This window comes from Labrus mixtus, chromosome 10 (genome assembly GCF_963584025.1).
Source record: "Labrus mixtus chromosome 10, fLabMix1.1, whole genome shotgun sequence".
In the NCBI taxonomy this organism is placed as follows: Eukaryota; Metazoa; Chordata; class Actinopteri; order Labriformes; family Labridae; genus Labrus; species Labrus mixtus.
Window position 1 is genome coordinate 13,139,264 of NC_083621.1, and position 14,656 is coordinate 13,153,919.

The following is a 14,656-nucleotide window of genomic DNA, read 5'->3' on the forward strand; positions in this document are numbered from 1 at the left end:
TTCATTTGAAGGTTTGATATGGCGCATTTAAAGTTAAGAGATCCCTTCAAGGCCTCCGTTTTTCCAGCTTTAATAGCCTTCCTCTGTCCGCCTTGCACGACTCAAAATACCAGAAAAAGACAAATGTGCGCACTTCTAATTATTCACGACCCACTTGTTTTGTCCTTGAAGGTTTAGGCGCAATGAAGTCAAGGAAACCGAGTTCAATGAAAACAGGGACAGCCTCTACGGAGGGGAGCTGTTTACCGGTGCAACAGGGAGGGAAGCCTTCCTTTAGCAGTCACTGTTAAATACGGTTCATTAATTAACGTGGTGATCGACGGAAACGAATTTTATTTTGAGAAAAAAAAAAGAAAAACAAACAAGTGTTTTATGTAGAGTTAAATATGCTTTGTTGTTTTGATTAATTATTTATTATCTGCTGATAAAAGAAATATAGAAACCCTAATTTAACTGGATTTTGTCCTTTTGTTAAACACAACACTATAAGTCGAGCTGCGCACGTGAAAGTCAGGACACAGTTTAACAGTGAGAAACGTTTTCATGCGGCCACTTTGTTTTCATTCTTGCGGCGCATAAATAATATAGTTACTCTCCTGTCTGTCAGTGACATTAAATATGCCGCCGTTCATGCATTAGAAATGAATGGTGGTGGAAAGTGTTGTAAAAAGAGATATTATAAGACGTGACATTGGCTCAACCTTCACACCTGGAGAAGAAATAAAGAACTCATCCCCACCTTTTTAAAAATGTAGAATATGCATAAATAAGTGAAGAAACTTACTCGGCAGTTTTTGAGACTTAAGAAAAATATCCTCTCTGTTGGGACATAACAGGAAACCTGCAGCTTTATAAAGTGGAGTGAAGCTTTATTTCTTTCCAAGCGTCTTGAAACTCAAGTTTGCATTCTGCTTTTTCATCTTTTGTTGAAATTTGAAACAGTGTGCCAGTCCAGTACCCAGTTTAATTTATTGGGGATGATTTTTCTCTATTACCTAAATAAGGTGAAATGTGGGGCATGCAGACTCTCTACTGCCTGTCGGAGTCAGTGGAGTGTGAAATTGCAACACCAGACAGCCAGGATAATAGCTCAGAAGGGGGCTAATGTCCCTGCTGCATTCACAGAACATTTTTATAATGACTGAATTAAAAGACAAAAAGTATAGATTTATGCTATGGTCTGTATTTTCCTCACTTTGTATCTGGCTTTGGCTTTTTTGTAGGTGCTTTTGTCCTGTTTAGATTTAGCAATGTAACAGATTCAGATCCAAAATTATCTTTGTTTGATGTGTTCTGGTCTCTCCTGGCTCATATTTGGCTCCTTCAGACTCTTCTCTCTCATCAGGATTTGTCAAAAGGGACCAGTTGGAAAAAAATCTAAATTTCGGGGCCCGTTTCGGTTCCCTCAGTCCCCAAAAAACATGACCACAGAGAGGGGCACACAAGCACTTGGAAACACTCCCAAACCTCTTCCTTCTCCTTGTAACACATACACACAAGACACACCAACACACAAATAATAAATTACATGGGGATTACTGAGACATGGTTCTGTTCTGTGAGGGATGTCACCAGCAGGGCCTGATTTGTCTGGCTTTACTACTATACCCAAATTCTGCTGGTAATACGTCTGCTTTTAGATCATTCCAAATAGCCCCCCAAATCCCTGCGACTCACCATTTAACACTCCCACTGCTGCTAAACCTAATCTTTCCTCTGACTGGGGTCACCATTCTGGTGGTCTAATAGCTCTACTGCTACTGGACCAAGTCCTACCCACTAAGGCCACAGTCTGTCTCACATCAAAAGAGACGTTTGAAACAAGGAAACGTCTTTTTTATCAGACATGTTCGAACACAAGGTGGAGGACCATAAAGACGTGCTGGAAATGCAGTCATCAGGTGGATTAGAGTTTGGACTTTTACTCATATTTTGACACACAAGCAAGTAAAACAAATAAATGCCAAAATCTGACACCGGATTGGCTATATGAAAAGAACTAAAAGAGGAAAATTAATGAAAAGTTGTTCAACTACTTGGCATAAAGTACATCTCAAGCAGTGAAGTCAAAGTAAGGCTTCCCTGCCTCCCCTAAGGATGTTGTTCTTGTGATGTAAAAATGTCTGTGATAATCCCTGTTTGCTCTTAGACCCCGAACCTCCAGAAATCTGTCTAAATAAGCATGTTTTCATGTACACTCAAGCCCATAAACTAAAGCCAGCGCCCGTCATTAGGAAGATATAGTGTTTTTAGATTGTTTTGATGTGGTCAGGGAGCAGACGGACCATTGGCTAAGCATTGGAAAGAGCAGACAGACAGACAGTCCAAGCGGTTTAGCCTTGTTTAAAATTATTAATCCACTTCTAATTCCAGCTGGCCCCCTGGCAGCATAGAACCCTATCAAAAAAATCAGCGCCTCCATTGTGAGGCCTGGCAGAAGGGGACTGGGCGTATTTATTCTGCTCCAATCAGTTTCTAGAGGATGGGCGATTAAAAAAAAAAAAGACCCCCCCTCCCCTTCTTCGCACAGCGGGGGAATAACGGAATCATTAATTCCCCATTAATTTCAGAAAAAAACTAAATGTCGGACTCTGTGTAGTGTCTTTGACGGAGTAAAAAGACAGGAGTGACAGACAGGAGCGACAAGTGCTTTTGCTTGACTGAAATGTGTTCAAGGGCGGCATTCCAAAACTGTGATGTTGAACTTTGAATTGAACTAGAATACAGTAAGTACAGTCTGTAAAAGTCGAATCTATATATAATATAACTTACAGTCCTTGTAATTCACTTTATCTTTTTGAGGTTTCCAGTTAGATTTCCAGCTTGGTAACAAAGCTTTTCCAGCAGATTTTAATTTAGAAAAAAAATCTCTGGACTTAAAAGGACCTTAGGTGTAGAGTCTGGAGCCAAAACATACATCAGAGGTTACCATTCATAGTCAAACTGAAAGCACTTTTTAAGTTTAAAAAAGTCTGACGCCTCAGATGAGAGATGCAGAACCGATCATACTATTACACTTGCTATGGCACACAATTTATGAAGACTTCTAACCACAGACAAATCCAATTTTTCAGAGGTCTTTGAAAGTATGTAGAAAGAAAAACAAAATCTATGAATTATTGTATGAAAGTTGCAGAAAATTAAACTCCTGTCAAGCTTGGAGTTCTGTTTTGTCTGTTTCTGTCTTTTAATGTCATTAATTTGTTTCCTTTAACTGCTTTGATAACTTTGTCTTTTGTAACCAGTTTACCTGCGGGTATAAATTGGTTCAAATTATTTTAAGTTATCACTCTATACTTTAAGGATCAAATATTGAAGTGATAATGACGTTACTTTTTACAACATCAGACATGATGCTAATGTGATCATTAAATGTGAAAACCCACCTCTTGTGCCCCACCTTGAAGACGTCTTTGTGATTAAGTTATTTTAAGAGTTTAAGAATGATGGGTTTACATTAATCTTTGTCGTCCCTGCATGTGCAAGCTGTTCATAAATACATGATGTTCCAGCAGGGTGGCAGGCAGGGAGAATGGGGGGGGGGGGTAATTTAAGGGGGGTGGAGGGGCCATGTCAGATCTCTGAGGGGACAAAGAGGTGGTTCTGCTCCAACTCTCCCGATGTAAATATTGTACAGGGAGCTCAGGGCAGGGATGCACGAGCACCCAGCTAGTGGATGGGTTTTAATTTAGAAGCATGGCTGGGCCCTAAAGTGAGGGCCCCTATCATCACTCTATGCTGAATACACACACCTACACCTACACACACACAGACACACACACACACACACCCACCCACCCACCCACACACACACACACATAACAGGACACACAAAGACATTCATGGGGCCATTATAGCTGTCTGTGCTCAGAGTGACAGCCTTTCATATCTGTCTGTCTCCAAGCCAAGTGGTTATCATCTATGCACCCAACCATTAGGAAATGTCACAAACACACGAGCTCAGACACACTCTTGCATGCACGTAAACACACACACTTCTTTTCAGGAAATGAGGTCCAATTAGATGAAATCAATGGCGGATAAGTAAGAAGCATTTGAAAAAATTCAATGTTTTTTTAATTTTTAAAAATTGATTTTTCCACTAATTTCTCTCTCTTTCTCCCTCTATTTCGCCCCATCGCTCATGGTGACTTTTGAGCACTTGGAGATTGACAGAACAAAAGAGATTGTTGTGGAGATACTAATTATTTAATGAATTCTTTATTTATTTTAAAAGTTCCCTGGGTGGCGATGTGCCCAGACTGTTACAGTAGATGGAAAATTACAGGCTGGAAGACAGTGAGTGACACATGAACAGAGGCTGAGGGGCAGGGCCATGCCAGCTAAACATGCGCATGCCCTTAAAAGCCACTGCCCCCCCCCCCCCCCCCCCAATCCTGCCCCCACCCAATACCACCACCCCCACCTCTATTTGCCACATTCCATTTCAACAGAAACTGCCATATTAATCATGTGTGCTCACTTCAATCCAGCTTTAGTGTGTCTCTTTGTAACGCTCAATAAAAAGTTCAAATTTTCCAGAAACAATCTGTAAAATGACAACAAATGATGGCCAAATTATCTCAGTGAGGGGCCGGATGTCCACTAGAGTGAATGCAGACTGCTAAAATATCAAAATAATGTGTCCTCTCTCCCCCAAAAACCAATAAGTAGGGCACAGGGAGAGTAGGCCACTAAAGACCGGGCCGTTATTGATTTGACAAGTGAGTGAATAATTCATCTCTAGTGGCATTCATCAGCTGGGACCACCGTTTAAGACTACTACTGTCACTGTGAGAGACGTAGCCAAAATCTGACCTCTACTACGTCTCCTCCACCGGGCTGTTATGTAGTAGCGTTCTGATACTGTACCCATGCCCCACCTCTGCCGGCCTTTCTCACTTTATGGCATCTCCTCTTATGGTCTCTGGTAATCATTCCAAATGTAAATCCCAGATTTGGTATAATTTCCTCAGCCAAGTGCTGCTTAATTTACGATCATTTCCAGCTTCCCTGTAGCTCTTGGCCAGCAGGACACAAGGACAGCTTTATGCATGGGTGTAATTCACACACTCATTGGCAGAGGCCCCAGCAACTGCCTGCGATACAGAAATCCTGATTTACACACTACCTCAGGGATAGAGGATATTCGAAAACAGATAGTTTTGATTGGCTAAGTCATGCCTTATAAACACAGATGTGGCTGCTGAAGTGTTAATATAAATCAGACATAATTTCATCCAGTGCCGTACTGCCTGTATGAATAAGTGCTAGTTAGTCGGCGGTTGCAACTTGCACAGTAGTGCAAATCTGCTATAAGTCAATCTTGTTAGTTCTAACAAAAACACAAGGGAGATGGAGAGCAGCGCTTGTGGCGGTAACCTTACGAAGAGGTCGCTGGCTGCAGGATTGAACTCACTAATGCCCTGTGACCGTCTGAGGCTAACAAATCAGAGGCGCTGCCCTGACTCCAACTATCAGGCTCAGTTTCATTAAAGAGAGGGTTTGTCCTTTTATTAAATATTGTATGAGGTCCCTGTAAATGCAAAGTGTACAACCCACTGTAGCATCTGGCCCCTGTATGGAGAAACCAGACAGGGTCGGAGTACTGACACTACTTCGTTGTGAACTGGGTTTGGATGAAAAAATGACTAAAGCCACTTCATATAACTTCCCCCTGTAAAGATTCATACAAGTTTAAGTGTAAACTATTTTTACACCTTCACATTGCAATGCCAAAGCCCCTTTTATTTGACACTATTCCAACCCATGCAGCACATGTATCAGGGAGAATAGTTTACAGAAGGGACAACACGTAAAGTCTGGCAAAAACACAAGCATGCACAAAATATGAAATGTTTTTGAAACGCTGAAAAGTTTGGTTAAGCTGGCCACAGCAATTTCAGACCCAAACAGCGCAGAGTGCAGCATGTGCAGGAACACAAAAGTTTTAGGATTAAGAAAACCAAAGCACCCGAGAAAAGGGCAATCTTGACAAAAAATAAAGAAAATGTTCAAATGCCCCCAAAAAAAAAAAAGCCACAGGCAGCCTGTTGCTGAAAGCCCAAACAGTTGGTTTGAAAAGCCTTCCTATGACTGCGGAGATAGCCATAGGTTATGGGCTGACAACTGGGGTCAGGGGGCATCAGACTGAGGGGGAAAGGGAGTGAATACAGAGGGCTCTAATGTGAGAAGGGCCCACAAAAAAAAGCGAAAAAGAAAATCCATCAATGTTGCCGGGGGTCATGTCCCATCGTTTTGCGCAATGCACCTTACTGGAGTTGCCAATCAGATCTCTTGCAGGGCCCATGCCACCCCAGGCCTCTCCCTGGAGACGTCCCTGCTGGCTTTACCAGAGGCCATGTTGACAGTCATCTCATGTGCTTAATACTCAGTACTGGCAGGTGCCTCATTCAACCCCCCTTTTAAATGTTTTGAAGATCGCTTTTAACATCTTATATTGTGTATTTGTCACACACACCTTGTGAGAAAATGCTTGGGAGCAGAGTAACCCTCCACCTATCCCATCTGTACACAATAAAAAAACCAACTCTTGCAATTTATTCTACAATAAAGGAACAGTCGTGCTCTTGAATAGCTCTCCGGGTGTGTTGAGCGCAGAAAGGCAGAGTTAGTTTCAATCTGTACTCAGACTACCTGCTGAGTTACCAGATCCCCAGCGAGTGTGAAGTGAAGCAGACTGCTTCTCTGACTCACGCTGCCTGCCACCACCTTCACGCTCCATCATGATTTATTCCATGAGAGCAAGACGGCAGGACTGCTAGATTGAAACGCTATCTGCTAGCATGATTACCTGATTATGGCACACATACATACGTCTTCTACATCCACTACTTGTCCACGTTAAGATAAAGTTACATGAATCCATGTCCAGTACATACATGCACACACCAGTCCTCTCACACACTCACACACACACACACACACACAGGCTACCCGTCAGCAGGTCAAGGCCTCGTAAAGAGTGTCAGAGCTGAAAAATGAAGAATTATGTGCTTGAGCTGTCTGTGACCTTTGCTGTTTGTCCATATGATATCGTTCAGAGAGGAAGGAACCGTGGGACGCCTCAGTCTCTGTCCTGCCACTCTAAACCTGCATACCAATAACAGACTCGCTGCCTTTTAGGGATAATGTAGCCCCGTCATTGTTTTATATTTTACTATAAAGCTGGACACTGAAGAGCAGCTGTGTAGCTTGCAAATGTCCTTTCTCTCTTCTTGTAATGCTTTCTTTTTTCAATCCATGTCGTCCTACTTCATCACACACACACACACACACACACACACACACACCCACCCACACACACACACACACACACACACACACACACACACACACACACACACACACACACACACACACCTACACACACACACACACACACACACACACAGGGGCCAACGGGGAACTCCAAGTTTCCATTCATGCTTCTCATTATCAGGGCATGTTGGTATTTTATGAGGCCATGTAAACCACTGAATTACTGCACTTTAAAACGCATCCTGACACTATTACGGGACCATGTTGATGGAAAAGCCTTTCATTGTAGGAGCGAGGACCTAAAATGGTAGACGACAAAAGACCATGTCTTGTTAATTATTTTTAACTGCCGGATAAAAATGATTATGAAGTTACGCAGGATACACAAAAGTCCAAGGCCACATCATAAAGTGACCCCCTGTCTTTAGAGGAAAGCAAACTTCAGTTTCAGTAAAGTGAGCTTATCATGTTTGCAAAGAAAACTATTTAGTTTGGATTTTTTAGTCATGCTCCTGTTAATAAAATACATTTAAATATGAATCTTTATGTCCATTTTACAGGATAATTAATGCATTAATTATTGCAGGGGGGAAGGGGAATTACATTGACTTCTTCCCATTTTTTTCAATTATAATCTGACATGCTATATTAATTACAGTCATAAGTGAAATGATTCATCCCAATTGTCTTTTCAATTTAATAGACACCAATTTAATTAATTGAATCTCTCATTCAGACATAAGAGAGTTCTTCTGAGTAATATCAGTGGGAGTGAGTGAGTGTGTGTGCGTGTGTGTGTGTGTGTTTTCATGCTAATGATAATTTTCTCCCATAAATGTGCCGATCAAAAGACATTTAATAAAACTTCTACAAACAGATGTCAACACAAGTCAAAAACATTGACTCTGATAATTTTTAACTCATTAAAAATGCAGATTTTCATTTAAAATCTACAGCTCACTCATAGCTGCTGGTCACGTACAAACTGCTAAATGCTCAGAAGTTGTGTACTTGTGTCACATATTTTATATTTGCAAGGAAATCTCTCAGAGCGAAGGAAAAGTAAAAAGAGTCAAAGTAATTAGCCTGTTAGAAGATATTAGACATCTATCCAGTTTCAGAGCTGTTTAGTCATGAAAATATAACATGTACACTGATTTCTGTATCAGTCAGGATGACAGTAATACTGCAAAAAAATCACATGTATCTGCAGACATCATCTTTTCCTATTTCACCCAGGAGATTTTCCTTTTCTTGACTTTGTTTTAGTGCCTAAAATGCCAAACGGTGACGTTTTTTGGTTGTGTTTTGCCAGCAAAGATACCTGGTTAGGTTTCAGTTACAAAAGGTTCATCAAGAAAAGTATGAAAGAAGGAGCTTCAGACCCATTTTGAATGTAATGTCAGTTATGACAGAAAGTTAAACTTTAACATTTTGTCTCCCAGAGGACTCAAATTCCAGTCTTGTGATAGAAAGTTGTGAGTTTGTTTGAATCACATGTTTCTGTTCCCAACTGACTTTCTGCCTCCATAAACCGCTCAATTGATTCCAATAGAAATACATGACGTGGCAATTCAAGCTGACTAGCATAAAATAAAATAAAGGGGGATTTAGTGTCCAGGGGAAAGAATCTGTCTATTCTAAATTTGTTACCATTTCAAGAATATAGTTTTTTTTAGACACAACAAAGAAAATTTGAGGACACTCAAAATTTGCAGCACATTTCTACTTAAAATGATTTATAAACTTGGGAATAAATTGCATGTTGAATAGATATGGTAACAAGTGGGTCTCCCTCTCTCACAGACTTTCTGGTTAATGTCTAATGCTCGCTTTATTTGACCGGCGCTATCATCAAAGCCTATTCCAATCTATTCAATCTCTACCAATAGCCTTGGGGTTTTTGTGTCTATGCGCAAAAGTGTGTATGCGCATGTGCATGTGTGTATTTGCATATTTGCATTCCTGCTCGCAGTGCATGCTTGTGTGTTTGTGCCCAAGATTGTGCACATATGTTGCGTGAGCATCTCAGTGACAGTATAGCTGAGGCAGGAGAAAGCTGTTTGGTCGGCACAGCCCGGACAATAAAAGGTGGCAGAGCAGTCACAACAAGCCCAGTTCTTCCAGACTGGGCCAAAGAGCTGCTGAAGAGGTTCTTTTGACGCACCCTTAATGTGGTAAAGTGATATCCTTTACAATTGGGACACTCCAAGAGGCCATCTCTGACAAGCAGAGCAAAACAGACTCCTTCCCCTCTGCCTCAGCCTTGTCAGTTTCTATCTAACCGTCATGGCCTGGATTCTGCAAAAGCTATCTCCACAGTAATTTATCCCAGTGGAGCAAAATAATATTGGATGCAATATTAACATAACATTTTACACAAGCATTTTTTTAAACTTCTATATCCATTTGCATACAGCACTTGTATTCTTCCAGAACAAAAAGCATTTTTGTAGTATTCTAAAAAAAACTGGTATTTAGAATCAATTTGATCCTTTTTTTGCAGATGACACGACGTTCTCACTTGTATATCTACCCTTGCTGTCGGTATTTTTGGCACCTCTTTTCTGAAGTTTGTATTATTCATTTGGGGTCTATATGTGGCCTAGGTTGCAAAAAAGCCAGACAGCGCTCAAAACACGACAGCAGAGCCCAGTTGGCCTAGTGACAATTTGGCCGACAATACTAGCAGACTTAGCACTCACTTTTTACAAGGGCTGCCTCAAATTGCTTCTCTCTCTCTCTCTCTCTCTCTCTGCAGCACTCGCAAAAAGGAGAGTGGCAAATTGAAACTAAACTTTATTGGAGCCAGACATAGTCCGTAATAAGTATGGTTGCCCTGATCCAAATAAATAATCACCATCAAAGGAGCCGTCTGAAACACAGATTTGACCATTCTGGCTCAAGCTTCCCCAGTGAAATGAAACTTTCGGCTGAAATGAAAAGGGGATTTATTTTCTTCTTCTCGTCCTATTCTTACTCGTACTCTTTTCTCTCTCTTACTTCTTCTTCTCCTTGTCTGTTGAAACATGTGGTCAGCTGTTATGCTTCCATGTGGTCAGATGATCAAAGCTGGGGAGCAGCAGTAATTGTCCCCCGCTGAAGCCCTGCCCCGGCTGGGATCAGGATCCCAGCAGGTGGGGGGGACAGCCATGAGAACGGAGGGAGAGGGTGGAGGAACGCAAGAGGCCCTGCCTGGAAGAAATAAAGACTTCCTAAGGGCTGCTCTCTGACAACAGAGCCCCAAAGGGAGAGTGAAAAATGAAGCCTCCACACATTTCAGAGGGGTTTTCACTCAGGGAAAGGGGCCGCTCTTGGGGTGAACATTAGGCAGAGAGGGCAAGATGGAAAGCATAAGAGAATAGGATTATAATATTTGCTCAGAGCGCAGAGGAACAATTGTGCGCCCATTTCACAGTGTCCTTAGAACTGAGTCTGTGTCGAATGCAAGAAGAGTTTTTTTTTTTTGAAGGTTCATGAAATATGGATGCTGTTTATTTCACCTGCTAACCCCATCTTCTCTGGTCGAACACCTCAAACACTATCGCTAGCAAAAAAGCAAAAAAACTACAGAAATAAACTTGGCAGCCTTTCTTGTAGAACACATATATACACAAGCCACTGACATGGATGTAAACACAAGAAAGTCAACTCTATCCTCCCACGAGCAAGCCAACAAACACATTATTACCATACACAAACACAACTAACACACACACACCGAGGTGGGGGACGAGCATGCATACCACGGCTGGTCAGTGTTTACCTGAAGACCAGGGGGAGCTGTGAAAGCTCACAAGTCGGTCTACTTTGCATGTACATGGGAGCCCGCAAAACACTTCTCACTGCTGTCCGTCATTTTGATTGCCCAGCACGACTCCTCTGCCCTAAACCTCCCAACACCCCCATCTCACTGCCCCCCCCCCCCCCTCCCTGGCCAGATGGCTTTTTTTTTTAACTGTCTGTGGGCTCTTGCACCTCTGCTCTACCACACTAAATCCCTGAGATGGCTGGGTGGAGCGGAGGGTTTTGGAGCTCTGTGTGGACAAATGGTTCGGAGGTAGCAGAGCAAATAAAACGGATTAGGAGGAGTCTTTTCACAGATACTTCAAAACTATTTTGGCACTGAGCCATGAACCCCCAGTTCTTACAATAGTCCCCCCCTCCATAGGAAGAAAAATCAGACACCAACAAAGAAATTTTCACTGCATACTGACATTGTCTCCTCAGACCTCTATGGATTGATGATGCACGTGCTGCATTATATGTAAGATAAAAAATGCTGTAGTCAGAAACACAACAATTCATTTATGACCTCATATGACACCAAAACGGAGGTTCATATTTATATTTAATGTGCAGTGTTGCTCCAGCCCTTCAAAATAAAGTATTTGTTAATATTGCACCTAAGTCAGGGGAAAGAACCTTGTGCACTGACTTCTGTTGCGTAAGCAAATGCTACAAAAATGTAATCCAATAACGTAACCATGACATAAAGCAGCTGAAACTCTCAGCCTCATTACTCAGCCAAATAGCCCTCTTCCCGTTTGCATTATGGGAAGAATTATGATGTATATATTTTCTGACTAACAAAGTGTTTTACACTCAATGAGTAGAAATAAAAAGCCTCTGATGGCATAGCTCAGCGCACATTTTCAGAGTGACTCATGCACGTCCATTTATATAAAACCATAATTTTCCTAAATGCACCATGTTAAGGCTGCCTGACATTGATTGAATGCTTTCAGATTTTTTCTCTGGAGTCTAAACAGGTTTTCTGCCTCATTACAGAGGGAAAAAAAACAGTTACTTTAAAGCATTAAACCATTTGAACTGTAAAGTGCAATACAGCCACCATCAGAACGCAGTGCATCAATAGAGGCTGATATGAAGGAAATCCAAATGTCACCTCTTGGCTCCATCCAGCCAAAGGTTAGATTCTTGACTCCCTGCTGTCTCCTGTCATTAGGTTGCCTAGCAACGGCCGCAAGCTATAATTAGCTTAGCAAAATTAAGATTTCCATTTTGTTAACACAAAAACACTTATCTGAAAAGTGTCACATGTTCATTGAAAGACATTCCATAGGCATCTATTGAAATATGAGTGATTTTCTCTCTCTTTTTTTTTTTAGACTTGGCACGCAATGGCTGTCTTTGCTGAGTGAGACATACAAGTGCAGCTGTTATACCTTACTAAATGAAAAATATTAAGATGGGGCATAATTTCACCCTGCGAGCATCTGTCAAGTGTTGTTCTCATATGTTTGTAGAATGCTAATTTGAAAATGGTCCATCCATCTTTACTTGTTTTTCATTGTGCCTGCATGCAGCATTTACCTCCTAATGGAACATAAACATTTTATTTCTCACTTCTTGTATGCATCCACCCACTTTCATTAAGGCTCAGCACCGTTGTTGGGTGTTTTATTCAAACTTACGGCTTATATACTGTTATTTCAACCAATTCTAGCTTGGTCAACTCTGCTGGGATGCAAAACACGGATGTTAACAGTATCCAACCCACACCACTGAACTGCAGTTAACCTTGCTACTAAATTACGGCGTAGCTACACCTTCCTACTACATCCTTCATTTATCCTTCCATCATTTCATCCATCAATGCTTCCGAAGGAGCCCGACATGTAGCTATGACTTAAAACGAAGTGCAGCGACACCGGCTCCTGCTGACGTGTTAGCAGGCAACGACGGCAGGGTCACCAGGATCACTCAATTAGCCGAAGTGACAAAGGACCCAGCAGGGTCCACCCAGCATCCCCCAACCCTGACAAAAAAATCAACCACCACAACAGGGCCTGCCAGCCACCACCAACCTGTGTCTATGTGTTATTAGTTATTATAAATCAAATGAATATCATTGCTTCTCTATTTTAACCACTATATGATGATGTTCCGTGCCATTATTCCTATGTTCAACATGACTGCCAAATAGCCACTAGTTAAGATTTCTGGAAAATATGTTACAATAATGCAAACCAGACCAGTTGCATCCTCCAAGTCACTGTTTCCTTAAAAAATATATATTTAACCAGGACCACAAACTTTCACTGAGCTTTAAAAACATACTTTGAGGGCCTTGACATAGTATTAAGGTCATGTTAATCATAATTTATGCGCAACAAGTAGACACATAAAGGTAATGGAATAAATAGACATTTTGATATTGTTTTTAAAATTCATTACATTTGCACTTTTTTTCAAGTTTGCATAACATGACCTCATCATTTTAAATTGAAAAATGTTCAGGCAGAATTTGGATTTTTAATCTTTTTCTTCAATGAGGAACTGTGGGTATATCCAAAGTTTTTTGAGTGTCAAATATTCTACCAATTATCTGATTAACCAATTGTATCATTAAAAATATAACTCGTGTAGAAAAGAAAAGGCTCATTATGTTACCAACAGTCGCCAAATGGAAATGTATGCCACTAACTGTCCAGTGGAAAAATCAAAAATCTAATTATTTCAGATAAGCTAATTCATAAAACCATAGGAAACAAGAGAACATATCATCGCTGCCAACACAGATCATGACCAGGGCGTCATTTCACAACTGATGATTGACTGATTTTATGCAAAGCAAACAGTCATCCGACGCTCAGGTCTTATCCTCAAGTGTATACATGTAAATGCAAAATCATATGCAGATTTCACCAGAACACACAGATGTGCTGACACTTGTGCAGGTATCTGCATGCATATACATCCTGTGCGCATGTGTCTTTGTGTCTCTCTTCATTTGTCTACTTTTTTCTCATCCTCTGTCTGTCAGTCTGTCAGGCCATCTGTGTGTATTTCCCCTTCGTGGCAACTTGCCTGCCTGCATGTCTCTCCCTCCTTACTGTCCTATTTGCAGCAAAATGACTCCTGTCTAGATTAACACTCAGGATATTCCTCGCCGCAAAGAATACACATAACCCTGTGTGTTTTGTGCGTTCCCTGTTGAACAGATGCTTTTAAAGTTAAGGAAGCTGGAAGTTGAAGAAATATTGCTGGAGATAGAGGTGTCAGCAAGGATATCAGCATTGTTAATTAGGACATTCCCCTTGATGGGTCTCCACCTCAGCTTCCATATGTAGGCCAGTAGTAACATAAGATAGATGCCTTTGATTATAAAAGAATACAAACACACACAGAAGAGCATGTGCATAAACGTGCTACACGTATGTGTAGTACAAGAGTACAATAGTGAAACAGAGATTTGGACTTAAAAAGAAAACATCTCTCTTGAGCCTTTCAAAGGCTTTATCTGTGAGAGGCTGTGTGTATGCAAGTGTGTGAGGAGGTTTGGAAATCACATGACTACTTTTGTGTGTGTGTGTGTGTATATGGTTCTAAGCAAGTCCTGAATCCATGG

The 14,656-nt window shown here is 41.2% G+C and overlaps 1 protein-coding gene and 1 long non-coding RNA gene across 6 annotated transcripts in view; both read right to left on the reverse strand.

The window, feature by feature from the left end:
* adgrg4a (adhesion G protein-coupled receptor G4a) overlaps positions 1 to 14,656 on the reverse strand; it is a 382,000-nt gene that overhangs the window by 231,275 nt on the left and 136,069 nt on the right. The window lies entirely within an intron of this gene.
* The window catches only part of LOC132982108 (uncharacterized), a 97,960-nt gene that overhangs the window by 50,049 nt on the left and 33,255 nt on the right, over positions 1 to 14,656 (reverse strand). The window lies entirely within an intron of this gene.